Below are 27826 nucleotides of genomic sequence, written 5' to 3'. Positions count from 1 at the left end.
CTAGAAAAAATAATAGCAGGGGCAGGTAGGTGGAACAGTGAATAGAGCACCAACCCTGAAGTAAGGAGGACCCGGGTTCAAATTCAGCCCCAGACACTTAACACAAAAGCTAGCAATGTGACCTTGGGCAAGTCACTTAACTCCAATTGCCCTACCTTCCCCCTCCAAAAGAAAAAGAAAAAAGAATAACAACATTTATCTGGAAGAACAAAAAATATCAGGAATATCAAGGGAATCAATGAAAAAAAAGTGAAGGAAGTTGGCTTAGAAGTACCAGATCTCAAACTGCATTATAAAGCAATAATCACGAAAACAACCTGGTACTAAGAAACAGAGTAGTGGATCAGTGGATTAGATTACATACAAAATATACAATAGTAAATCACCATAGGAATCTAGTGTTTGATGAATGCAAAGATCCAAGCTTTGGGTGCAAAACTCAGCATTTGCCAACATTTGCTGGGAAAACTAGAAAACAGTTGGGCAGAAGATAAGTACTGATCAGCCTCCTATACCATATACCAATTTAAGGTCAAAATGGGTACATGATTTAGACATAAAGGGTGATGTCATAAGCAAATTAGGAGAGCAAGGAATATTTCACCTGTCAGATCTATGATTAAGGGAAGAACTTATGACCAAATAAGAGATAGAGAGCATTACAGAATATAAGATGGATAATTTTGATTACAATAAATTTTAAAAGGTTTAAATTAAAAAAAACAAAACAAAACCAGTGTTGCCAGGATTAGAAAGAAAGCAGGAAACTGGGGGAAATTTTATAGCAAATTTCTCTGGTAAAGACCTTATTTCTTAAGTATATAGAGAACTGAGTCTAATTTATGAGACTAGGAATCACTCCCCAATTGATAAATGATCAAAGGATATGAACAGGCAGTTTTGAGATAAAGAAATCAAAGTTATCTATAGTCATAAAGAATGCTCTAAATCACTATTGATTAGGGAAATGAAAATTAAAACAACTTGAGGCACTGCTACCTCACCCCTCTCAGACTGGCTAATAGGACAAAAAAGGAAAATGACAAATGTGGGAGGGGGTATGGGAAAATTAGGACACTACTGCAGTATTGGTGGAGTTGTGAACTGATCCAACCATTCTGGAGAACAATTTGAAACTATGCCCAAAGGGCTATAAAACTGTGTGTGTACTCTTTGGCCCAGCAATACAATAGGTTTGTATCCCAAAAAGATCAAAGAAAAATGAAAAAAAAATATTTATAGCAGTTCTTTTAATGGTAGCAAAGAATTGGAAATTGAGAGGATGCCCAGCCATTGGGGAGTGGTTGAACAAATTGTAGTATATGATTGTGGTGGATACTATGATACTATAAGAAGTGAAAAGCATGATGGTTTCAGAAAAACCTGGGAAGACTTACATGAACTGATAAAGAATGAAGTGAGCAGAAACAAGAGAATGTTGTATACAATAACAACAATATTACACAATGATGTGAATGACTTAGCTATTCTGATCATTACTATTATCTAAGACAATTTCAAAGGACCCATAATGAAAAATGTTATCCAACTCCAGAGGAAAAGACCTGGTGGACTCTGTGAATGCAGACCAAAGCATACTTTTATTTATTTTTTATGTTTTCTCTTGCAACATGGCTAAAAAGGAAATATGTTTTGCATGACTGCACATGTATAATCTATATCAAATTGCTTGCCTTCTCAAGGAGAGAGAAGAGAGAGAATTTGGAACTCAAAATTTAAAAAAATGAATGTTGAAATTTGTTTTTACATGTAATTGAGAAAAAAATTAAATGAGAGAAAAAAACCCCACAACTCTGTTGAACAAAGAGGAAGAACCAAGAGAATGAGCCAGTACTGGGGGTGGACAGGACAATAATGAGAGTGAGTTTATTAGTATTGATTAGAACAAAACGAACTACTCGATTCCTATTACACTTCTGCTTTCTCTGATAAAGGAGAATGACCTTCAGAAGGGGAAGCATAGAACAGAAATCATTTTCAGGGAATTGAAAGCCAAGATAAGTGACCTTTCATACTTCTCCAGGAGTTAGCACATTCCTGTAAGTCTTGCTGTTAGCAAAATCCAATGTATAACAACTTAGATTTACTCAAAAGTTCATTATTTGTTGGGGGGTGCTGGTGAAATTCCAAATTTACTCAAGTTTTTCTGTGTATTGCAATTTCTCCTTTGAGTTATTGTTCAGTTGTACTTGAATCTCTATGACCCCATTTGGAGTTTTCTTGGCAGAGATACTTAGCAGTGGTTTGCCTTTTCCTTCTCCAACTCATTTTACAAATGAGGACACTGAGGCAAACAGGGTTAAATGACTTGTCCAGGTCACACAGCTAGTATCTATCCTCAGATTTGAACTCTGGAAAATGTCTCTTTCTGACTCCACTCCTGGCACTGTCTCACCTAGCTGCTTGCCATTTCTTTTAATGAATTTTAAAATATGATTCCATTCCCAAACATCTGGGACTTAGGAAAAAAAGATGATTTCCAAAAAATCATAGGAAGACTTGTATGAACTGATAAAGAATGCCATGAACAGAACCAGAAGGACAATTTAAATAAACACAGTATCATTGTAAAGATATTGTATTTCAGAAAATCCAAGAACTCTCATCAACATAGTAATCAACTGTGTTCCCAGAGTATTGATAGGGAAGGGCTCTGTACCATCTCATGACTACCGTCAAGACTGAGAAATACATTTTTTTGGACATTTCCAATGTGAGCATGTGGTTTGTTTGCTTCTGTGTATGTGATATAGAGATTCTGCATTAAAAAAATTTAACTTCAGCAGGTATTTATGAAACCCTTACTTGTTTGCCATGGGGAAGAGTGCTAAAGAAATGTCTGCCTTGTCTTCTACTTCAAGAAATGTAAAAGTCTACATGGGCAAACAAGACATTTGGAGTTGACCCAGTTAAATTATAATACCAGGCTATAGTGAGAAGCAGTGTGGTATGTTGGAGGGAACACTGGCCTTGGAGTCAGAGGAGGCCTGGGTTTGAATCCTGCCTTGCTTTCTTCCTAGGTGGGTATCCACGGGGGGGGGGGGGGGCTTGTGACTGTGGCTCAGTCTCCTTGTCTGTGAAATGGGTTTAATATTACGAGTCTTACCTGGCTTCTGAGGTTGTTATGGGGATTAGTACTCGACACAAAGTAGGTGCTTAACAACAATAACAAAGAGCTGGCACTGAAAATGCTATTTATAAATTATCTCACTTGATCTTCACAACAATCCTGTGAATCAGAAAATGTTAATATCTTTGTTTTACAGATGCAGAAACAGAGGCGGAAAGAGGTTAAGGGACTTGCCCAAAGTCACACAACTAGGAAGTTTCAGAAGCAGAATTCAAACTCAGGTCTTCCTGAGTCCAAGGCCAGTGTTCTATCCATTGTGCCTGCTAGTGCTGCCACCAACAGCTTAATTAATCAATAAATATTTATTAAGCACCTACTATGTACCAGTCACTGAGCTTAAACTCTGGGAATACAGAAAGAGGCAAAAGACAATCCCTGCCCTCAAGGAGCTTACAATTTAATGGTGGTGGGTTAGGGGGTGGACAACAAGAAAACAAATATATGCAAATGAGCTACATACAGGACAAACTGGAGGTGATTAACAGAGGGAAGGCACAGGAATTAAGAGGTGAAGGCTTATTAAGGAGGCTTCCTATAGAAGGTGGGATTTTAGTTGGCACTTAAAGGAAGCCAAGGAAGGCCATGGACAGAGCAGAGGGAAGTGTTCCAGGCATGAGGAAAATCTAGATCAGAGATTCCCAAACTTATTTGGCCTAACACCCTATTTAAAAAAACAAATTATTCAGTGCCCCCTAGAAATCTTTAACCCTTTACCTTTTTTAAAAATTTGTGTCATTTCAATAAAATATATATGTATTTTTAAATGACACTTCTTAAATTTAATAATTCATTGTAAATTGGTGGGTTTTCTTCCTGCATTGAAATTTTGATGAGGCAATATTGTGTCGTGGAATTGTACGGCATCATATTGTAAACAAGTCATTACACACACATATTCCTGTTGACACATGCTGAGCTTCCCATCAGTGCAGGACATGCTTGTCTGCCAACACTTGCTTGTTAAGACCTGTTGGTGGACTTGACCACTGATTCGTTATAACCTGCATTTTGTGTGTTCATTTGGAAAATGATGTGATCACTACAACTTTAACTCTGCTGTGTGGCAGATGAAACATGTACAAATGGTTTTTCAAAACTTTCTTCTCTTCTTTCCTTATGCTTCCATTGCCCACTCATTTATATTTAATGCTCCACAATTGCACCAGAGGTGACTACTGTCCCCCAGGATCTTTCCAGTACCCCCAGAGGGGCGGCATCACCCACTGTGGGAATCTCTGACAAATGCTTGTTGACTTATCCAGTGAGATAATACAAGCAAAGCACTTTGTGAACCCCCCAGAATTGGGCCAATGGCAGCTATGTAACGTGTCAGACTGAATGATGGAGATAAATAATGAGGTTGGCAGGAATTCTGAGATCATAAGATCCCAGTGGACCAGAGCAGCTAGAGATGCTTTCATGGGGGTTGACACGAGGCCTTTCACAATCCCCCAGTCATTAATGTACTCTGTTCCTTCAAATTACTTAGTATTAACTTTCTGTTATATCAGGTATATCATCCCTGTAGAATACAAGTTTGTTGAGGGCAGGGACTATTTCATTTTTGGTTTTGTACATTTGGTACTTTGCCAGAACACTGAAGAACCTCCAGGGTGAGTTCCATAACTACTGAAAGATTATGAGCAACTCCCCACCAGGAGACAACTAAGAAGATGAAAAATGTGCCTGTTCTCAGGGTTATGATTCTTAACTGGGGAAATAACCCAAGGGGTTCCTTCCCCTCCCCTGGACAGACACCAGAAATGGACACTGAGACAGACCCAGAAGCAAACAGGAGAAGGGCAGGTTGGATTGCCCTGGCTGAAAGTCCTTTGAAGCATCTCAGACTTATTCTTGACCCAGAAGCCTTCCTTTTTCATTCCAATGTCCTTCAGAGTCTTGTGGTTAAGAGATTTGAAAGACTAGAGTGCTCAGAGAGCAAAGACAAGGAGTTAGGAAGTGTAGAGGGAAGAAAGAAGACAGGTTGGGGTTCACCTGGTATCCTCCTGAACATGGAAGAAGGCTCTCAAAATGTAGGAAGGGCCTCTATGGAGAATTTATGCGAAGACATGGAGAGACAGGCACGGGGTGAGATCTACATCATTGAAGGCCATGCCCATCAATGAGACCAGAGATCCGGCAGAGCATTTTGAGAATATCCCCAGGGCCTATGGCCACATGTCATGCTCAAGTCAGAGCCAGAGACACTGAGCTCCCATCTTGCCTCTGACACTGGGCAATTGACTTCATCTCTCAGTGCTCCAGGCAACTCCTGGAGAGTGTAAGTGGGAGGGAAGGCACTGTCTTGCACTGGTAAGGGGAGTTTCCTCACCAGAGTTCCCCATATTGATGGCATCATTGAAGATCTGGCCCTACCCCTGGCCCCAGGGCCTAGCCTAATACTCTGCCAAAAGCAGGGCAGATGGAAGAAGGGAGGCCCAAAGGAGAGCTTGAACTTGTCCAGATGTAGAGAAATTGAGAAGAGAGAACGTTGCAGACTGGGTGAGGATGGGGCATAGGAACTGTAGCTGTCCCTCATAAGCTAAGGGCCTGCTCCCCAAAGTCAGTCAGTCAGCCAGACAAAGCGGGTTGGGGGAGGGCTGCTCTGTTCTCACTCTCCTAGATTCACTTCTTGCCTGTTTTGGAGTCAGAGGATGGCCGGGTCACGCCATGCAGGTGATTTGCACAACAGGTTTGGTTTGTAAATGAGAAGTTGGGCTGTTTCCTAAAGTCAGCTGTGTTCCAGCACAGGAAGGAAGCCAGCCCTTCCACCCCCAACACACATTGTACAGGCCTGGAACAAGGATGGTCTCCAGCTGTCCTCACAAACAGCCAACCATCATAGCCAGAGGACAGCTTTGTCAGGGCCGGGTCTGACTCTCTGCTTTGGGAGTCTGCCTCCCATTACGAGGAATTCCATAGCGTGACAACAGGAAGGACCAGAATTCCGGTTTGGCCTGCCAGCCTCAGGTCCTGGGTCTGGTGTCTTCAAGGACTCCCTGCTTCTGATTCCTTCTGCGCCCTCTTTGTGGGCCCTAGGTTAGGGACAAGGGTCAACAAGAAGGGGGTCTTCCTCTCCTGCTCCCACAACAGGTTGTACTTTCTAAGGCAGCAGTTTCCCTGTCTCCCTAACCCCAGACCAAGAACAGTGAGCACTGATCCTGGGCAATGGTTTTTATTCAACAATAAACATTTATTAAACACTTACTATATGCTTATGGGCCAAGAAGCTTTGAGGACCAAGATTAAAGCTGTTTACACACATATATACTCATAGTTTCTCATAGTTTACATATATATATATATATATATACATACACACATTTTTAAATATATATGTATATATGCCATTTTAAACCTTTTTAAAGAACCCTTTGGCAGCCTGCTGAAGCTTTGAATCACCTCCTAAAATCATGTTTGTAAATGCATAAAATTAAATATTTGCTATCATAAAGGATATCAATTACACAATTGTCAACATTTTTTAAAAGCCCCAATTCACTGACTTCAAGGTTGAGAACCCCTTTCTCAAAGAGGTGGCTTTCTTAACAGGACCTGGGGAGCAACTGAAGTCAGTCCTTGTGTCTAGAACTGCTTCTCTCTGCTAAACAACTCTAAGAAGAAAGAATAAATAAGAATCTGGTCTTTAAGTGTATTTTATTCATTTCTGACTGGCTAATTAGGAAGATTGCAGGTCACAATTTTCAGGTTGGCAGGGACCTTGGAAGTCATCTGTTCCACCTTCTTCACTTCATAGATGAGTAAACTGAGTCCTAGAGAGGAGAAGAAACATATCCAAGGTTGAATAGAACCAGATTGCACCCCAGCCCTTTGACTTCAGTGCTAACAACAGTTCTTTCCCCGTCAAACCTCCATCTGCCAATCAGCTGTGGGCTTTGTTTGTTGGCCACCAAGAGATCTTTGTTTAGTCACCAATTTGTCTGTAATTAGGGACTAGGATCCCCTCATGGAATCAAAATCCAACGGCCAGTTTTGTGTGAGGTCAGATTTTGTTCTGTTGGCCAGGGTTCAGTGTTATTTCCTGGCTAGATGGAATGGATAGATTTCCACTGATCTGGCCACTGGGTGAATGTGTCACGGGTCTGATATGGCAAAGGGGCAACATGACCTCTTGTCCTCAGTCTCTTGTTGGGGGGCACATTCTTATACCACCCAAGTTATTTGATACTTCCTGTAAAAACTCAAATCCTTTGTTTGTATTACCCCTTGTTAAAAAACAAAAAACAAACCATGAAGTGAAACCTGTTGACAGGTGACCTGGCTGCTGCTTCTTCAGGGGGCTTCCCTTTGGCATCTCTTTTCAGGACGGCATTGATGGTTGAGCTCTCCCCTCACGCTTCTGAAATACAGGAGCCATTTCAGGTTTGGGGAAAGTTGATTTCCTTTTGGTTCTTTTATTTTTAAAAAAGCGGATTATTTAAAAAACCTACTGACACGGCCATTTAGTTCCATCTGAGTCACTTGGGATGTGTCCATTTTCATGAAAAGGGCCCTAAGATCAGGGAGAGGAGGACGTGTTGGGCAGAACCGTAGATCTGCCCTTAGAGTACTGGAGTATGAATCTCAGCTCAGTCATCTACTACCTGTGTGACCTCAGACAAGTCGCTTAATGTTCCTCAGCCTCCTTCTATGTAAAACAAAGAGGTGAGGCCGTTAGATGGTTACTGACCTCCTTTCCAGCTTTTCCACCACAGTGCTCTGATCCTATGAATTCTGCTTCTCCTCATTACTATTACTGTAGCCTTGGGCTAGTCAGAACATCATAATAATTGCAGGCATTTATAAATATCCTTAAGGCTTGCAAAAAAGAATGTACATACCTTACAATATCCATGCAAAGGAGGTATCATTACAGAAACAATTCCTCTCCTTTTACAAATTCGAAAACTAAAGTTCAAGAAAATTTAAATGACTCACCCACGGACACACTGCTAGCAGGTGTCAGAAGTGGGATTTGATTCAAGGTCTCTCCCTACTCAAGGTCCAGAGCTCTAACTAGGATTCTACCACCCCTCTCTGTACCTCAGTTTCCTCATCTGTAAAATGTAAAATCATTGGACGAGAAGACTCATAAGGTTCCTTATGTCTCTAAATCTTATCAGCATTGAATAATATGTAGGAGGGCAGTCCTAGTCCTAAAGAACAGACTCCCCTCAAGAAAGAAATGGAAACCTATGGATTTGGAATGTAATACCTTTTCCCACTTGGATAACCCTGTGACCGTGCTGTACTACTTATGTGTCAGGGGACACATACTTATGAGTCAGGGGACATGACTGACTCAGAGAATGCAGAACCACAATGCTGTGTACTTGGGTGGGCAGAGAAGGGACTTCTTCAGATAATTGGAGGATGCGACAGGGAAAGGCAAGTGTGGACCTTGGAATGGTGGTCTGGAGATCTCCATGGGTAGAAGCCTGCCTCTGACTTCTAGGACTTACAACCTCAGAGATGACCCAGAGAGCTTCCCTAAAAGCTCCCCCTCCCCCTATTATTTTCTTGTTGGTTGAGCTGTGTTTTTATCTTGCTCCCAAGACAAAAATAGCATTTGCTTGTGTGTGTTCTATTGTCTGCCCTAATCTATGTTGATTACTTTAATAAATAAGCTCTGAACCTATTGTATCCCTAGACTACTTGTAGTTGATGAGCAGCAGAGAAATAGAATTTTAGCCCAATCTTCCTCTTGGGGACTGTTCAGGAAAGGACTCCTCTTGGTCCCAACAAAGGCAGAAATCCCCCTTTCCTTGGGAAGACAGAGTGGGCCAGAACCCAGATCAGATTTCTGTCTATGACATATGGGAGCCAAACCTCCTTTCCATCAGATCCGTAGGAGTATGGCATGGGCGGGGTGATGCCTGTCCCTCATTGGATGGCATTGCTGAACTGTTTTTCTTTGTTGTAGGGCAGGGATCGATGGGTGTGCACGTGTGTGTGTGTACCTGTTTGTGTGTCTGTGTGCGTGCATGCATGTGACATGAGGAAATGAGTGGTGTAAAAAAATAAACAAACCAAAGGGCAGCAATAAAATGTAAAGGAAAAGGAAAATAAGGTTAAGTAACCATCAGCTGAGGCTTCCCACAGTGCCTGGGACACAATATGTACTTTATAAGTTATTTTTCATTCATTCATGCATGTATTCATTCTAGCATTGTGCTAAGGACTAGGGATACAAAGAAGGCAAAAACACATGGTCTTTGCCCTCAAGGAGCTCACATCCTAATGGGGGACATGAACACGATTACAACTGGGCTTATAAGATACACATACACATACACATACAGAGGTCTACATGTAAGATACATACATATAATTAGAATTCAAGATACTGATGCATATAATACATGCCTGTATCATATATGTTCATATATGTGAAAGATACCAATATAACTAGACACAGACGATACATATATACATGTATACAACCTGTCTTACAGTCCAATTATATATGTATCTTACATACATATGCATCTTACAAGTCCAATTACATAAGTACCTTGCATGTATCTTATATGTGTATGTATAACTTACATGCCTGTTCTATGTATTATCTTACGTGTTCATTTGTGTGTCTGTATATGGTTGTATGTCCTAAGGATACAGGTAATGCACACAGCTATAGTATGTATGATATGAAATCTATTTATCATAGATATGATAAATGGAAAGTAACCTCAGAGGGAAGGATCCTGGGGTAGGGAAGGGACTTAGGAACAGTATCTCGTAGAATGGGGGCATTGAGTTCAGTCTTGAAGGAAGCCAGAGAAAGAAGCCAGGAGGTAGAGAGGAGGAAGGAGAGCTTTCCAGACATGGGGCATGACCACTGCAAAGGTGCAGAGATGGTAAATGGAAGGTCATGTGCAGTTTAAAAGTTTGAAAAGCAATCTGCATTCATTCTATCATTTAAGCCTCACCACAGTCACAGAGTCCATTTTATGAATAGGGAAACTGAGGTCAGAGAGGCTAAGTCACTTGTAGTAACTATCAGAGGCAGGATTTGAACCCAGATCTTCCTGAACCAGATTCAAGAAGTATATATAATGTGTCTCCTATATGTTAGGTTTGGGGCATGCAGAGCAAAATCAAAAAGCCCTCCAACCTCAAGGGCTATATATTTCATAGGAGGAAAAGACACATGCCCAAGCAAACACATTTACCAAGAATAAAGGCATGTCTCAGGAAGGCTCAGCCAAAGATCCAAAAGGGTTAAAAAAAAAGATTAATAAGGCTGTTCAGTGTTGAACATTTGCTAAGAGCTTCACTGAAATGAATCATTGCATACAATATCACAGTCTGTGAAATGAGGTTTCCTGGCATTGGGCGTGTTGTCCCTGACCCACAAAGGTGGGATGAATGACATGTCCAGTGTCCCAGCAGCAGCCTCTGGCAGGACCAGGATTAAAGGGCTGAAGTTCTGACCTCAACAGGGAAAGTCATGCCCCCAACTGATGGGTTCTCCCTCCTCCCCAAAGAAAAGCTTGTTTTCTCTGTCTCAAAGGGTGCCTTGTGTGTTTTATGGAAGTGTGTGCATGCGTGTGCCTGTCTTTCCTTAGCCACAGACACAGGGAGAGGATGCCATATACCTTGGCCCTGGCTGCCATTTTTCTGGGCATGGAGGGAATATTGCAAGGGAGGGAACAAACACTAAGGTTTTCTTTCCTAATTAGATATTCTCACCCGAAGCTGTCAGGCTTCCTATGAGTCTCGTGTGTGCGGATTCGTGACCCAGCTGATTCCTGCTCTGAGGACCCAAGTTTCCCGACAGCCCACCCACAGCCCAGCCCGCTTCTACACATGGATTCAATTTGCCTTTTTGCTTTTTTCCCCCGTTAGCTATAGAACATGTTCCTAGACACATCTGAACAGTCTCAGCTAAAAGAAAGCCTGTAATTTCCATGGAATCTATTTGTTTTGGGCCAGAGCTGCAGATAAATATGAGTGTGTGTGTGTGTGTGTGTGTGCGTGTGTGCATGCATTTCCAAAGACCATCATGGATTCTGTTGGTAATTACATTGTTCTCTATTGCCTCCAGCCCCAGGATACTCTGGAACTACCTCTGAGGATCACTATACCTCAAAGGAACGATTTTTCTTGCAATTCCCCAGAGGAAAAAGCATGTGTGTAGAGAAAGAATTCCTGTTGCCAAATCAACTCACAAATGAGCATTTATAAAGCCTTCTCCGAGTGTGCTGGGCACTTGGGGAGGCCTAGGGGGCAAACTAGGCCCTGCCCTCAGGGAGCTTACATTCCAATGAGGGAGACAAGTACATAAATAGGGTAATTGCCTTGGAGTCTCAGAGCAGAAGGTGACAGATTTCACTGATGAGCCTTGAAGGAAGCCATTAGAGATCATTTGCTTACAGAGATATTCCTGGGGCAGGAAAACAGGTGCATCCCTGAAAAAGTATTCTGCTATGTCATGGAGGACTATCCCACTGCATGTGTTTATTGCTGTTCCCCAAAGAAAATGAGGTGGCTTCATTGTCGCTGTGCTTTTGCTGAGGGCTTGGTGTACTTTCCCCTAGAGATGGACACAGCATTGTAGACTTAGATGGGCTCAATTCACCTCTTGATATCATGTTAATAGAGCTCTAAGCAGTATCAGCAGCAGGAGCCGTCAGCCCTCTCCCTCCCTCTTTGCTTCCTGTAGGCATCTGTAGTCCCATCCCATTACGTTCTGCAGAATATTTCCTTGAACACAACAAATAAACCAGTCTCCACTTACAGATAAATTCTCTACATGACATAGCTTTTAGTATTTTTTTTCTGTCATTTCAGTGGCAGACATCAGCTTGGACTTCTCTGGCAAAGACATTTGGCAACCTGAAGGGCAGCTAGTGTAGGGTCATAGGGGATTTGCCCCAGGGCACAGAAATTTAGAGGGGGCTAAGGACACTTAAACTGTTTCAGCAGATAGAAACAATGACCTTGGTGTCTAGTTAGCAAAAATAATTATCCCTAGGAGCTGGGATCAAGGTGAGTTCCTCACTAAACCTGACTTGACCTTACTTTCTCTCCTGCTCTTTCTTCCTGGTGTCCTGTTTCCCTGACCCCTACTAACCAGCAGCTTAGTTTTCTAAAGTCCCCATCACCCTACATACACATCGAGGCCTTCTGTCAAGTCTAAGGTCCCTCCTCATGTACTCTGCCTCCCCCCCTTTTGACTTTGCCTCAGAACATTTTGTGATGCTTACCTCTGGCACAAGAATTGATAGTTAGAGCTCTGTGTTGGGAAACCTTAGGATTTATTTCAAAGGGAACTATAAATGTGATAAATGTAAAAATGTGCCAACTTTATTGACTATAACCTTTCAACAGCAAACTTTTCAACCTTTCCACAAAGATCAAAAACTGAGGGCATTCATGCTCGATTCCTTCTGAAAACAGCCTACAAAGGATTCCTTTGTTAATCTTTTCATCTTATCAAATCAGACTATTCTGCACTCACTGAACAGATCTTTAATTAGCTGACAGGGAAGAGGGAAAGTGCCAGGCCCAGCTACCCTCAGAACTCTCCTTGGCCAGAAGGAAGCACAGGTCTCTTATCTAGACAAAGATCTCTGCAATCTAAATGAGATATGAGTACAGGACTAGGCCCCATCCACCCATCTGCTTCAAGGCTGTTAACTTTCAAGGAGGTATAAGGGGAGAACAAAGGGCAGGATTTATCTTGGTACACACTCCCAACAGTCACACCATTGATATCCGTGCAGGTGGCTATATATGGAATGTGTTTACAAGGAATGATATATTCATTGAACTGTTCATCACACTGTTTATATTTCCATACCATGAGAGCATTTAATAATTCTGACTTTGAATATCAAATTGAAATTAGATGTGCATTTGGGATATTCAGAATTTCATCCAAATAGTATGCAATTAGTATCCAATATTCTATGCAAACATGGTAGACAGGCCCTACTTCTTGTCTGATAACATCCAACAACTGTGAAGTAACGATGGCCTAGTGGTTATGAACAACTTTTGATGGGGGAAAAGCACAAGACAAGAAGTAATATTGATCCTAGAGAACAGAAAACAGGTGGATTGAATAAGTTAACGTGTAAAGTGTTTTGTAGACCTCCTCCTGCTGGCAACTATTTTTATTTTTGTTGCTGTTAGAATATCTCCTTCCTCTTAGGGGAAGGTGATTAGACTCCCTACCCCCTTTATTGAAAACAACCTACAATAAGTATAACCTTTATTGATATAACCTACTGCATTTTTTGGAAGAAATTCAGTATATAGAATGCCAGGCCTGGAGTGAGGGAGACTCATTTTATCAGCTCAAATCCAGCCTCAGACATTTACTAGCTATGTGACCCTGGGCAAGTCACTTTACCTCTGTTTGCTTCGGTTTCCTCATCTGTAAAATGAGAAGGAAATGGCAAACCACTCCAGTATCTTTACCAAGAAAGCCCCAGATGGAGTCAGGAAGGGTCAGACCCGACTGAAACAATTCAACAATAGCAATTGTTTTGACTTAGCCATTTTTCTTTGGTAACAGGAGAAGTCTTAATTCCAGAGAAGCTTCATGGGGAAGGGGCTTATTGGGCTTGAAGCAGGCAGGGGGAGAGCAGGAAAGGCTGGTTGTTTTGTAAAAACAAGTCATCAATAACTCACTAAAATAAAAAGAAATTGAGAACGTTACCCAAAATAAGTAAGCAAACCCCACACCAGAGCATCCATCATTTAGGAGCTCTAAAGGAAGCCTCTGACAAGGAGCCTAGATTATGCTGGCTCACGTTTCTAGGCCATTTGAAGGTTTACAAAATAGTTTTCTTAAACAATCCTGTGTGAGGGTATTTAGTCCAAGAGGCTAGAATGAAATAATGGAAAGCAAGAGTCATCAGGTCAAAGACTGAGAGCAGGAAGGGACCTTGGTGTGCATCTAGTCTGACCCTCTGATTTTACAGATGGGGAAACCAAGGGCCAGAGTGGCAGGGATTTCCCCAGGGTCACCCAGGGACACAAGGCAAATGGGGTCTGAGGATCTGCTGTGAAAACCTTTTCCTTCTTAGCATCAGAGGTTCAATTAGTCAAATCAACAAATATTCATTGGCTACTATGTGCCATTTACTATGGCAAGCCGTGGCGATAAAGACTAAATTTTTTGTGGGGGAAAAGTCATTATTAACTGGGGGGGAGGGGAAAAGGGAGGCCGAGATCAGGAAAAGCTTCATAGAGAAGGGGGTTATTGGGTAGAGTTTTGAAAGACTTGAGGGATTCCAAGAAGTATCAGGGGAAATATATTCAAGTTACAGGGAACAGCCAGTGAACAGTGTAGAAATGGGAGATGCTTAGTGTAATCCCCTCACTTTACAAATATGGAAGCAGATCCAGGGCAATCAGGTCATTTGCTCAAGGCCACACAAGTAGGCAGGATTTGAGTCCAGGCCCTTTGGCTCTAGAATTAATGTTTCTATTATACCACAATCTTGCTGAGAGATGAATATAATGGTTTGCCTGTCCCCATGCCAATGGAAACTCACCTGGAAACTCTGGAGATAGTCAAGGAAGAGTGTAGAGGCCTCTTTTATGCAAGTGCTCTGAGGAATTCTGACTGGTCACCACTGAAGGGTTAAGGGAGAAATAGACTATTCTTTTTACCCACAATTCTGATTGAGTTTGAAGCAGGCTGGGGACATAGCAAATCATGCAGTTGGCCTGCTATGTTTAAGGAATGGAATTTCTTGGCTCCGGAAAGACAACCCGAAGGACCATCCTATCTTTTTATTTGCCAGGACAAAGCTCCTTCTTTCTAGCATTCCACAACAGTCTATATCTTAGGGTGACAAGGAAAGAAATACCCAAGAGGCTTTAGGCTATAGCAGATATCATGATGGCCACTAAATCTGGGTTCAAGTCTTGCCTCTGGCCCGATGACCCTGGACAAATCACTTACTATTTGGTGCCTCAGGGAACTTTCTGATGCTATAAGCTTAGCAGATGCTGGTCTGGATTAGCAGAGGGAGTTTCGTTATTAGGCGTTGTTGCCTATGCCAATAAAATCATAGACTGTTCCAAAGAAAACCCACCTTAAACAGGTAGGATCCTAGGCTTATTACTCCACAGAAACTGGTCTCTTCAAAGTTTCCAATGACCTTTTAAGGGTCCAAACCAATGGTCCCTGCTGTGGTTTCATCCTTCTGGGTCTTTCGACATTTGGTTCTATTGGCCACCCTTTCCTGGATACTCTGTCCTCTCTGGGTTTCCCTCACACTCTTCTTTCCTGGCTCTCCCCCTACATGTCTGACCACTCCTCAGTCTCCTGTGCTGCTTCTTCAACCCTATTAATAATAATAAAAATGACTAGCATTTACACAGGCATTGGAGGGTTTGCAAAGTATCTTTGACATGTTAACTCATATGATACAACAATCCTGTGAGTTAGGCCACAGATGAGGACCTGAGGCTGAACAAGTTTTGTGACTTACCCAGAGTCACACAGCTAGTAAGGGTTGGAAGCAGGTCCATACTCCAGGTCCCCTGCTTTGTCTGCTGTGCCTCTTGGGGGAATTCCCGAGGTTTTATCCCTAGGCCCTCAGTTCTTTTCTCTTTGTGCTGTCTCAGGGAGTTCACCAGTTCCCACACGTCCGATGGTCACTGCTATGTACATGATTCCCAGATCTCCTTACCTAGCCCTCGCCTCTCTCCTGATCTCTGACACAATATTACCTAGAGCATATCAGACATTTTGGACCAGATGGTCCATAGGTATCTCAGACTGAACATGCTCATAACAGAACTCACTATCTTTCTCCCTAAACTCACCTTCACTTCTGAACTTACCTGTAACTCTTGAGGGCACCATCATCCTTCCAGGTTCTCAGACTCAGAAACCTTTCTCACCCCAAATATCCAATCAATTGTCAAATTGTAATGACTTTCTACAGCACCTCTCTACTCACACAGCCAGTTCTGGTCCTCATCACCTTCTGCCTGGTGCCCTTTTAATTGGATTCCTCATCTCAAATCTCTCTCCCTTTGGATATTCTCCACACAGCCTCCAAAGGGTTTTCCTACAGCCAAGTCTGATCATGTCACTCAATAAACTCCATGGGCATCCTGCTGCCTTTGGGATCAAACGTAAATTCAGTCGTTTGACATTTAGAGCTCTTCCTAATCTCTCCCTATCTCTCCAGACTTTTAACATACTACTCTCCTGCACATACTTGACAATCCAGAAGGTGCGGCCTCCCTCCTCTTCCTCCCATGCCAAGCTCCATCTTCCATCAAGCCTTCCATGGTTGTCCCCATGCCAGAAATGCTTTCCCTCCTGACCTCTGATTCTCAGATTTCCTGGAATCCTTTAAGCATCAGCTCAAAGAGTACCTCCTCTACGGTCTTTCCTGGTCCTCACTATTGCTTGTGCCTCCCCCCTAGTTAATTGTACACAGGTGGTTTACATACATTGTCTCCAGAATTAGAGCATAAGCCCCCTTGTCAATATTTGCCAAGATAAGGATAGTGCCCAGGGACTAGAAGATGGTAAACCTTAATAAATGCTTGTTGGTTTGTAGATTGAAGACAAATCTCTTTTTTCATCACCTTTCCCACCCATTTAACCCAAAATTTCCTTTTCATGGTTACTATTTAGTACTTATTTTTATCTATTCCAATTCTCTTCCTACTTCCAAGGTAAAGCTGTGAGCAGATCAGTCTGCTGTCCCTGAGGCTTTCCCATGTTCAGACCTGGAGCTGCTTCTATGTGCTTGGTCCTTCTCTCCACACTGGGATGGAGCTGGTCCTCGGCAGGTGGAATACAAGGGACCCTTGGCCAGTAGGTCCCAGACTGGTAACCCAGTGAAGTCACATTTGCTTGTGCCCTGCTCTGACTTCTCACACATGCTGATAGGCTCTTCTCTTGTCCCCTGTGATGGAGCTCTCAACCTTAGCACACTTCTAGTAATTGGGCTCTTGTATTGTTCCCTTTGACAGAACTCCTGCTTTGTACCCCTTTCCCAAAATGAGACACCCCCCCCCCAGATTCATAGAGTCAGAAGAAACCTTAGAGATTGTTTTGTAGATGAGGGAGTTAACACTTAACAAGGCCCAGTAACTGGCCCAAAGTCCAAAGCTAGTGAATGGTACAGGCCTTCTGGTGCCATGTCCTTTTTCAGACCAAATTCTCAGTATTTTTAGATTAAAAATCAAATTAGATTAGATTAAAAATCTAAGATCCATTGGTGTTTCCAATATACTGCAATGGTCTGTCTCTGCCTTGGTTCCCTGACCAACATTCTTAGTTACTCGAGGCCAGGTTTCCCATTCCAGTCCATGCCCCACTCCACCACCTTCCCATTAAGTACACTATCCTTGATCTCTAGTTGCTGCGGCCAATTCTGTCCTATTGGCTACACACTCCTGCCTGGATTTTCTCTGATGATGTGAACTCCCTTTGGATTACATGTCCCACTCTTGTGTATCTATGTCAGCTGCACTGATGAATGGAATCCTATTACCATAATAAGGGCCTACATCTGAGGAAGGATTTGAACTCAGATCTTATTGACTCTCAGTTTAGCACTCAGTCTCCTATACCACCTGCCTCCTTTACTGTTAGACAATCCATTATCACGAGGATCCATCTTCTCTAGAAATGTGTTTAGGGACCACCCTTTAAGAAAGAGGTTGATAAGCTAGATAAATTCCAGAGGAGTTCCGTCAGGATAGTGACAAGCCTGGAATCCCTTCCGTCTGAGTGTAGCCACATGACTGACGTTACTCACACTTAGGATTCAGGTCAATGCCCTTCAAAGTTCTAGGGGCACCTGAGGAGTTGTGACCTGTTCTATTGGCTTCAGCGCCCATTCACAATGCTTCCTTTAATCTCGTTTCCAGCCATAGTTGATATTTGCCCTGTACCACTAGTTGATCCATTGATAACATCCCAATATCGTTTAACCCAATCAGTATCAGTTAGCTTTTACAACAGATAGTTTCTGAAAGATACAGCAAGAACAGAAATAAAATCACATCCTACACCGACTGGGGGCACACTCTGCTTTACCATCTCGATCCCTGGTTAGACTAAACCCAGACATAAAGCAGCTGCATTTACCTTCAACAAAGTGTGGCATAGACAATGGACGAGTCGAGTCACACTTCCTTGCTTGTGGGATGTGGTGGCTGAGCCCCCATGGATCTCCTGTGATGAGCCAATTGGAATGCTCCTTGACAGACTCAGCTACTCAGAAATTCCTGCTTTGACTCCAATCACAAGACCTCTGTTCCTCTGACTGTCTGGAATCTTATAATGCCCTGGGTTAAAGGAAAGAAGGCAGGAACAAAAACTGGCCCCATGCCCCTGGGCCCCAGGGCTGACCAGGAAGTCATGAGCTCACTGGCTTCATGATGGCTCTGGTGGAAGAAGGCCTAGGGCTCTTCCCCTATCCAGGAACCCACAGGAGTCTGTTCCCCTTACTCCAAAACAGCAAAGGGGGAAAAAGTCATTAGAGTCTTTGTTTGGGCTCAGTAACCAGCCCAACATTCTTTTCTTTACCACATCTTAGGCAGATAGGAAACAATTACAGAGTGAAGGGACAGGCCTTCCCATACCCCTAGCCCAGGATAGAGCCCTCATTTGGGCAGGGCCCCTCTAAAAGTGAATGAGGAATAGAGGCATTTATTAAGCACTTACTGTTTGCAGAGAACTGTGGTAAGCTCTCTAGGGTCAGAAAATAGTTCAATGAGAATCCCTTGAAACTTGGAAGTTAGTAAACCTGACACCACCCAAGGTCAAGAAATCACTCACAATGACAGTATCTTGCATTTCTGGAGACCTTTGATTTTTGCTACCATGGTCTGTGAGGTCCATTGCACTTTCTGGCCACTGAGGGTACTAAGGCCCATATGGCTAGTGTGTGTCGGAATCAGGATTCAAATCCAGATCTTCCAAGCCCCAAGTCTAGTCCGCTCTGTAACCTTTCGTCCTGGGCATGTGTCAGGCTCCCTTCCCTCTACACAATTCCAGGGACAAGTGAAGGTAATAAGCACCTCCTTCCTGCCAGAGTTGGTCTGTGTGTTTATGAGTATCAGGGTTCTAAAGACAACAAACACTTCCTCTAGAGGAGGGTGAGTGTTGTCACGGTCTGAAACCAAAGATCCAAACATGTGGCTGCCTAATCTCTTCACCCACCACAAGCCCAAAAGACACTGAGAACAAAGAGGTTCCGTCCAGGGCCTCTGCAGAGGAGCTGGGAAACCCTGGGTGACTGACAGAAGCAGGAGCCTTCAAAGGAAAGCCGAGAAAAGGACAGAAATGACACGCATCGCCTCGATGACATGAAACCCAAAGACCCAAGGAGACCCATGCTCTCAGGAGAAGATGACAGCCTGGTAGAGTGGGGGAAGTGCTGGATTTGGAGTCAGAGGTGAAGGGTTCAAATCCTAACACTTCCACTGATTACCTCTATGACCTGCCTCAACCCATTTAAGCTCTCTGCATCTCAGATGCTTCCTCAACTTTAAAATGAGAGGGATGACGTCTAAGGTCCCTTTTAGCTCCAAATCTAGAATCCTTTGAAGGGAGGTGTAGCAGCAAGCACCCCAAGCGTCCTCAGGGTTTGCCGCCACCACAGGTTCTTGGATCTGCTTTGTTAAAGGAAAGCAACTCAAAATGGGTTAACAAGCTTACTTTAATCAGTCAGACATATATCATTTACCTTGTTCATGGGGAAAAGGTCAGCACCCCGAACTTCAAAGTATACAGGCAGAATTATCAAGACAGAAACAGATCAAGTAGACAGCTTTCCAAACTGTCCAGCCATTACATCCATACCAAATCAACATCTGGCTTTCAACATCTGGATTTTTCAAAGGCGGGGGGCGGGGGGGGGGCCTCCGGACAATGGCTTCCCAGAATCCATATCAAATCACAGAACACTTCTCAAAGAGAGCCCCCAAAACAAAGCCTCACATCAGGGCTTATATAGCCTTCTCCTGGCTCAGAGAATGTAACAACCTTACTGACCCACTGGCCAATCAAAAAGTATCTACTGAAAAACAAGCCTCCCACTCCAGGCTTCAGGTGCACTTTAGCCTAGGGGCAGGGAAGATCTTCCAAATTTGCATTCCCATTACAGGAGGGCAGATCTGGATCGCAGCTTTTTGACTGCTCACCTCTCTAAAACTCAATTTCCTCATCAGTAAAATGGACACAATAATATCTGTGGTGCTCACCCCCACAGGGTTGTTATGAGAAGAACCTTAAAATAATGTAGGAGAGTGAGTTGTCAATTAGGAGGAAAAACTCTTCAGGTAACTGAACTGAGAAGTAAATTGTGGATTAGCAATTCTTACTCCTTCCAAATTTTATCCAGCCAATCCATAAGCATTTACTAAGTACTTACATTGTGCTAGGTACAGGAGAGACAAAGGTACATGAAGCAGTCTCTGCTTTTAAGGAGCTTATCTCCTCCTGAGAAAAAACAACAGGCACACAGATTCATCAGTCCAAAATACATCAGGATCAATTCCAAATAATGAAGAAGGCATTAACCGGGGAAATGAGGAGAGCTGTTACATAGGAGAGGTGCTGGAGCAAAGCCCTGAAGAAGGCAAGGGATTCCACCAAGAGGCAGTGAGGAGGGAGTACGCTCCAGGTCAGGGAGACACCTGTGCAGTCACAGAGAAGGGAGATGACAGAATGTCGTGGGCAGAGTACAGCAAATAGTGCAATTTGCTTGAGCAGAGAATGTAGGAACAAGAAGAATGTGCAAAGAGATGGACAAATCCTGCAGTTGGATTGTGAAGAGCTTAAACTGACAGACAGAGGCAATAGGGAGCCAAATCTGCTTGTAGAGAGGGAGAAATGCCCAGAGAAACCTGTACTTCCTAAAGAAATATCAATTTGACAAATGTGAAGAATGGTTTGGAGAGGGGAGAGGATGAATTCAGGAAATCCTATGTAGAGGTTTTTCTAAGTCCAGATGGGAGCTAATGAATGAGGGCCTGAACTAGGGTGGTCCCATGAGTGGAGACTTTCCATGGGGCTATTAATGCCTTTCATTTAAAACAGGGGTACAACCCTTCCTATCTCCCTGTTTCATCTGAGCTGGAAGTTCTACTTGTGGCTACATGACCTAATCCCAATACTGATCATAGCAGAAGCTTTAGTCTACTATATTTTTCCTAGCTTTACTGGTTTGCCCCTCTTTAGGCAGCCTGTTTGTCCTCCACCCACCCAGGGCTCACCATATTGGTGCCAAACAGTGCAGACACTAATAGTCTCCAGACGCACCCCAGCTCAGAACTCTCAGACTCCACTGATCCGCCAGCCCCCGCTAGGAGCAGGGGCTCTAGTCCGTGCTCTGACTTTCTAATCTTGTCAGATTCCTTTTTCTATGAGCTCTTTCTTGGCATCAATTTCTTAACCAATGAGTCTAAATTTATCTTCAGTTTGAGCGTGTGGTGGATTTGAAATGATAATTATAAGGATTGGAAGGGTCTTCAGCTATCCACAAAAACTTGCAGAAATCCCTGAACAAAATATTCTCAAGGTTTGTTTTTGCTTTTAAAAGAAGATCTTTTTTTTTTGTTTCCAGACAGTTATCCTAACATTTTTCTAATCTTCAAATCCTTTCTCCTGATCTTGTTCTAAATCAGGGTTTCTTAACATTTTTTTTTATGTCATCTCACTCCTTTGGGAGTTTGGTAAAGCTGACAGAGCCCTTTTCAGAAGAATTTTTAAATGCATAAAATACATAGTGTTGTAAAAGAAACCAACTATACTGAAATACAGTTATAAAAAAAAATTTTTTTTAAGACACAAGTTCATGGACTCCAGGTCTCAAAAGAAAAGGGGGAGGGGGAATCTCAGAAAGTGTTTGGTTAAACCCTTGGGCCTGGCTTCAGTTTCCTCCTCTGTAAAACAAAAGGATTGGCCTGGATGGCCTGGCTGGTCTCTTTAGCTTAAAGTCTGTGATTCCCTGATCTTCTGATCTCACAGATCTATGGAATCCTGGAATGTCAGCCAAGAGCCATTCTCTTCTCCATGCTCAGAGGGACAATAGATGGCGAAACAGCTCTTAAGACAGTCATGAGTAAAGCTAATGACCTTATGTGAGGACTCTCAATGACAATAAATGCTTAAGAAACTACAAGCCTGAACCAAGAGAGCAAAGCTTCCTCATCGTCTAGGTCAGAAAAATAAATTTTGAGAGGAAGGAGAAAGAAAGTCTTGTCTGTGTTGGCCAAACCCTAACCCTTTGAAGATGCTGTTCAGAAGGAGAAAAATGGTGTTTCTGGGTTTGGGAGCCAGAAATCCTGTTTCACTCACCTTATTTCAATGAAAGAGCACACTTACTTGGTAGATCTGTTCAGTTAATTGATTACACAATTAATTCACTCAACAAACACTCCTCAAGCACTGATTGAGGGTTGACCCTGAGATAGGCCTGAGAATACAAGGACAAAACCAAAATGATCGTTGCCCTTGAGGAGCTTCTATCCTCCTTGGAGGAAACAAAATGCGCATACGAAGATAAAAAGAAAATATGTACAAAATGAGATCTAATGTTCAGAACTAACAAATGGGGAAATCAGGGAAGGCCTCATATCTTTATGGATCAGAAAAATGCCAGACATCATCTTCAAGACAACGGTGAGAAACTGAAATGCCTGAACATCCATATGTCTCACTTCCTAATCCTGTGGGTTAGAAAACTGTTTCTCCCTGGGGAAAAAGTATTTAACAAAGTCTCTCAAGATATTTTGTGGACAATATAGCAGGATGTGGGCCGAAAGACAGTACAGCTAGACAAATTTAGATCTGGTTCAATGACTGAATCCAATGAATATTGATGTCACAATGATAGTATGTGCTTTCCCAAACATGTAGCTTTTTTAAAAATAAATTTTAATAAATATTTTGGTTTTCATATCATTTATACTTCCCAATGTTGCCTCACCCCACCCTACAAGAGCCATCCATTATAATAAAGGACAAAAAAGAACATGCAATTCCAAACTCTCTTCAGGTCCCTGAAGGGACAGAAAGGCTCTGGGAAGATGTCAACATGCAGAGTCTAGAAAGACAACTGAAATGCTGGTTCAGGGTCACCATTTTAGGAAAATGGTGGCAACTCTATTACCAATCTCTTATTCTAATGGACAGGTAACCCTCACCATGGTTCTCCTTGATAGAGATCTGAGGCTATATTGGAAAGAACTCAGAAAGTCTGTTAGAGCACTCCCTTGGGGATGGGAGATGGAACCTGCTTCCCCCACTTCAGAGCAGACACAGGTATCCTCTGACTCATGCAGGGCAGGCTGTGAGGAGTCTTCATTGGCTACTGAGGTGAGACTCTAAGAGTATGTTAAAGGAGTTATCCCCACACATCAGGCTTCTTCCTGACAGCCTAGGAGTGTAAGGGGGAGTCTGAGCTTCAGAGAGTTGTGAGGGGATGAACTTTTTGTGACAATTCTGCTTGGCAAAGGTCATTAACCCCTTGTGGCCCCAGCTTGGTGGTGCCCCTTTTGCCAAGTACTAGGCTGGGTTGAAATCCTAGCTCTGAGATTGACCACTTTGGTGGACCTCAAGGCAATTCAATTCACAACCTCTCCTCATCCTTGTTCTTACCCTAGGACACCACCAACCTCTAACTCAACTCTCCTCCCGCTCTCCCTTCACTCTGAGGCCCTGCTCTCCTGACCACACTTCCAGGAGGGGCCCCAGCCATGCTTCACCTCACTTAGAGTTCAACTCTCCGATCTTCCTCTTTTCCTCCTCCTTAACAGTCACTTCCCTCCCCATCCCCCACAAAAAGGTAAGCTTCTTGAAGGCAAGGCTTGCCTTAACTACTTGTATTTATATTCTCTATGTCTAGGGGACATAGTAGAGGACTACATTCAGAAACAAATATGGTGCAAAGCCAAAAGGCAGAAACAAAAATAAGATAAGATGGAAATAAGAAGTGTAGGTCAATAGGAACTTCTGCAGTCAGTGGCAGTGCGTTGACGGCGATTTTTAAAAGTAGGAAATATAAGCAGGGCAAAGGGAGGTGGTGTCCTATAGTGGCTAGAGGGCTGGACTTGCAGGGTGGAAGGCCTGGGCTCCAGTCCTGCCTCTGACACTCACAGGGTGACCAGAAGCAAACTGCTTGGTTGGCTCTCTGAGCTCTTTCTGATTGACCTACCAAGTCACACATGGGTGGTGATCTGGATTGGTCTCCACAGACAAATCACTGGTCCTTGACGTGTTGATAACTAGAGCCTGTCCTGGGCAAAACTGGCAAATTCTGTTTATTCTAGATCCTTCCTTTCTAATCTCAAGCCCCTTCCATAGCCACCTTTCCTTCTATTGGTCCCTCCAGGTTCCCTCAGTCTATCAAAACTTCCTCTTAGGAAATGAAGTGATTAACTCATTGTTATTTGTTTGTTTTCTTTTGTGAGATGGCTTTAGAGCTGGGATTTCATCTCAGTGAGGGACACCATGTATAGAATTCCCCCTAATGATTGTAGACTGTCAACTCCTCTGTGAATTACAGCCTTGGAGACCCTAGTTGCATTGAGAGGGTGTCTGATTCAAGGTCACAAAGATAGTAGCAAGGAGCTACCAGGGCTCTGCCTCTAAGTCCAGTTTTCAAGCCAAGGTCACACAGAGAGCAGGGAGCCAAGGCTGGTCCTTGACTCCAAGCCCCACACTCATTCCATTACAATATACACATCCATGCCTTGGGCAAATGGTAAAATTCCACATTTGTAGACCCACTGGTCCAGATCCCAGAATGCTGGAGCTAGAAGGACCTTTGAAATTTTCTAGTCTGCTCCCTACTCTGATTCTATCAATGCCTGAGGTCATTTGGGAATCTTCTCTAACCCTTAAAATTCTATTTCTCTGCCTTAGATCATGGCTCTGAGACTGGGTTTTAAAAATAAGAGAATGATGATTAAGGTGGTGGGACCTTTCTGTTTCTGTAAAACCTCAAAGGGCTAAACAGACACAAAAACATTCCAGTGACTTTAGGGTAATATGAAAGGGGGAATTTCAAATTTCACTGGATCTATTTGTGTTCCAAACTACCATCATTCTCAGAAGATAAAGATAAAGAAGGTTGCCCAAAAATCTGAAGCCTCCAGGCTTACAAGCCTGTGTAAAATGTTTGTACCATCAGTGATTCCAGGGAGGGATGGAAAAGCCCCATGCATGGCCCTCTGGCTTCCCAACAGCCACTGGAACATGGGTGAGAAAGATGAATCTGCAAGGCAGAAAGGCATGATTACCTTCTCCTACCTAGCTGTGACATGAGCCTCTGAGGCCTGGAATTTTAATGTTGTGACTCTGGGACACCTGCTCTCTGGGCTTCGATTTTCTCTGTTGTACAATGAGGAGCTCAGAAAGGATGTTCCCAAAGAGAGCCCCTTTCTTCTCCTACATTTCTGACAAAGGGTCTGGTGAAGCAAGACCTTCAGAAGCTTTCTTTCTCAAGATTGCATGTTTTACCTAAAAAAAAATGAGCACCTGGAGATTTGAAATGGTAATTCTTGTGCATGGGACAGATTCATTTGGAGGAACAGGGTGGGTTCAAGAAATGGGATGACCCATTCCCCAGAGATTCTAGCCAATGGTGTGCACCCCCCCCCCAATCCTTGGGAGTGGTAGGTAGGAAGTTAGGAGTTATACAGCAATGGTTCTATTTGAATAACAGGACTAAATTCATAATTCAATAGAAACAGCAGTGACTCTGGGGTCAGAAGACCCAGGTTCAAATCTTGCCTCTGCCTCTATCCTTGTGATTTTGGGCAAGTCACTTGATCTCTGTGGCCTTGAACATTCTTATCAGTAAAACAGGGGTGTTGGATTAAATGACTGTTCTGGTGGTAAATCCTATGATTTTCGGGAGAAGAGAGAAAATGGCCTATAAAGAGGGAAGGGAGCAAGAAATCATTCTAGCATGTGACACAGGATGGTAGGGGATTGTGGCAGGGAGGAAGCATGCAACTGGGCTCCGTGTGAGCACCTGGGATAGTTACAGCATGTTAGAGACCAAGATTCCGAGATTTTCTTCTAAGGATGCATAATGCTGATGTCTCTAGATTCAAATGAGTTCTTACCTTTGCTCTCCCATGTCCTTTGGTTTGGGGCTCTTCGTAAAGGGAGATGGGCCCAGAACATGGTATAATGGAAAGACATGGGAACCAGAAGCCTTGGGGTTGATGGCAGCAGCCTCTGGCATTCTTGAGAGAATGGTAATAATTGTCCTCCTATCCCACAGGGCCATTGTAAAGAAGGTACTTCATGAACAGAAATGATTCGCTGTTACGGTCTCTCAATGTGATCTTGCAGATTGGGGATTATAATCACTTTCCATATGAAGGGGTAATTTCAGTTGGTCCAACCCAGGTGGCTATAGCACCATCCCATTTCTGGCAGCATCGGTCCCCTGGGACACAGCTTCCAGCTGGAAGGCCTCTAAGCATCAGAAATCACACCCCCTGTGCTGGGGTGCCTGGTAACTAGACTCTCACCCCTCGTTCAGCATGTGGTGCCTAAGAAGCTTTGTTGTCTAATTTCCCAGCCAAGATCAGAATAGAAGCCACAAACTGGGGGTGAGGGTGGGAGAGGAGGGAGGTTATTACAGAAAGGAGGCACAAGGTCATTAAGAGAGGAAACACAAAACAAAACAGAGAACTGTATGACCTCACCATATAACAATGGGCATCCAGAAGGAGAACATACACTCTCCTTTTAGGTGGTGCTTTACAGCAGAGAAAGCACATTCCTCACCAGGGCCTGGGAAGGAAGGAGCTGTCGATATTATTATGCCGATTTTACAGACACAGAAACTGAGGTTAAGAGGTTAAGTGACTTGGCTGAGGGCCCACAGCTACTCAACTGGTATAGCTGGGATCAGAACCTAGGTCTCCTGACTCCCAGTCTGCCATGCCTTACCCCAAAACCTTACCCCAAAACCCCCAAAATGAGTTGTTCACAAATGGCTGGGTTGGCTGTCACTTGTCTCTGTTTTAGTAAGATTTCCACTAAAATGATTTTTTTTTAAAGGTCAAGCTATAAACTTCAGTTATCTAGAAAATTAATTTGTGTGAAATACCTCTCCCCACCCTGCCACCCCCTCCCACGCCCTGTGAGGCCTGATAAGCAGGGGCTTACAGGCTGTGTGCTTGAAGGACCAAAGGGCTTCTGGGGATGGGAGCCATTAATGCAGACCATGGAGGAAGTTGGTGCTGCTTTCTTTATATGCCCTTATCTGATGCTTTCAGAGCCTCTTCTGATGCATGTGATGGAGAAGAAGAATGATTCCTGTCTCTAGAGACCCTGAACTGAAACTGATTGTATTTTAACAGCAGGAAATGGCTGGTTAGAGATGCAAGAGTCATTTCCAAATCAGCTGGCTTTGTGCATTCACACCACGCACTTGTTAGGTCAAAGATCAGAATTAACGACAGATTAGAAGAGAGAAAGAATGAACAGGATGAGAGGGTGGTCGGGCAATAGTAACCTTGACCTATTTACAGAAGCTTCTATCTCCTTCTTCCCCAATGAAAAATAAAAACCTCATATGTACATTTACACACTTACATACACATGCGCATATGTGTGTATTATATATATACATATATCATTCTATATATATATAGCATTTCATATATCTACATCTATCAATCTCTATGTATATATACACACATTCA

General features: G+C 43.1%; 1 long non-coding RNA gene across 1 annotated transcript; it reads right to left on the bottom strand.

Annotated features, from left to right (window-relative positions):
* Nucleotides 1-6789: 6789 nt before the first annotated feature.
* LOC138157851 (uncharacterized) lies at nt 6790-18643 on the bottom strand. The gene is made up of 3 exons (XR_011167480.1): nt 18237-18643; nt 7402-7511; nt 6790-6924 (listed from the first exon to the last, which is right to left on the bottom strand). It is a non-coding gene; the product is annotated as an uncharacterized lncRNA (long non-coding RNA).
* Nucleotides 18644-27826: the final 9183 nt, after the last annotated feature.

The sequence above is a fragment of the Petaurus breviceps genome, unplaced genomic scaffold (genome assembly GCF_028583685.1).
Source record: "Petaurus breviceps papuanus isolate PSGF00001 unplaced genomic scaffold, PetGlider_PUasm1.0 173, whole genome shotgun sequence".
Taxonomy (NCBI): Eukaryota; Metazoa; Chordata; class Mammalia; order Diprotodontia; family Petauridae; genus Petaurus; species Petaurus breviceps.
This window is presented reverse-complemented; position numbering and strand designations above follow the sequence as displayed.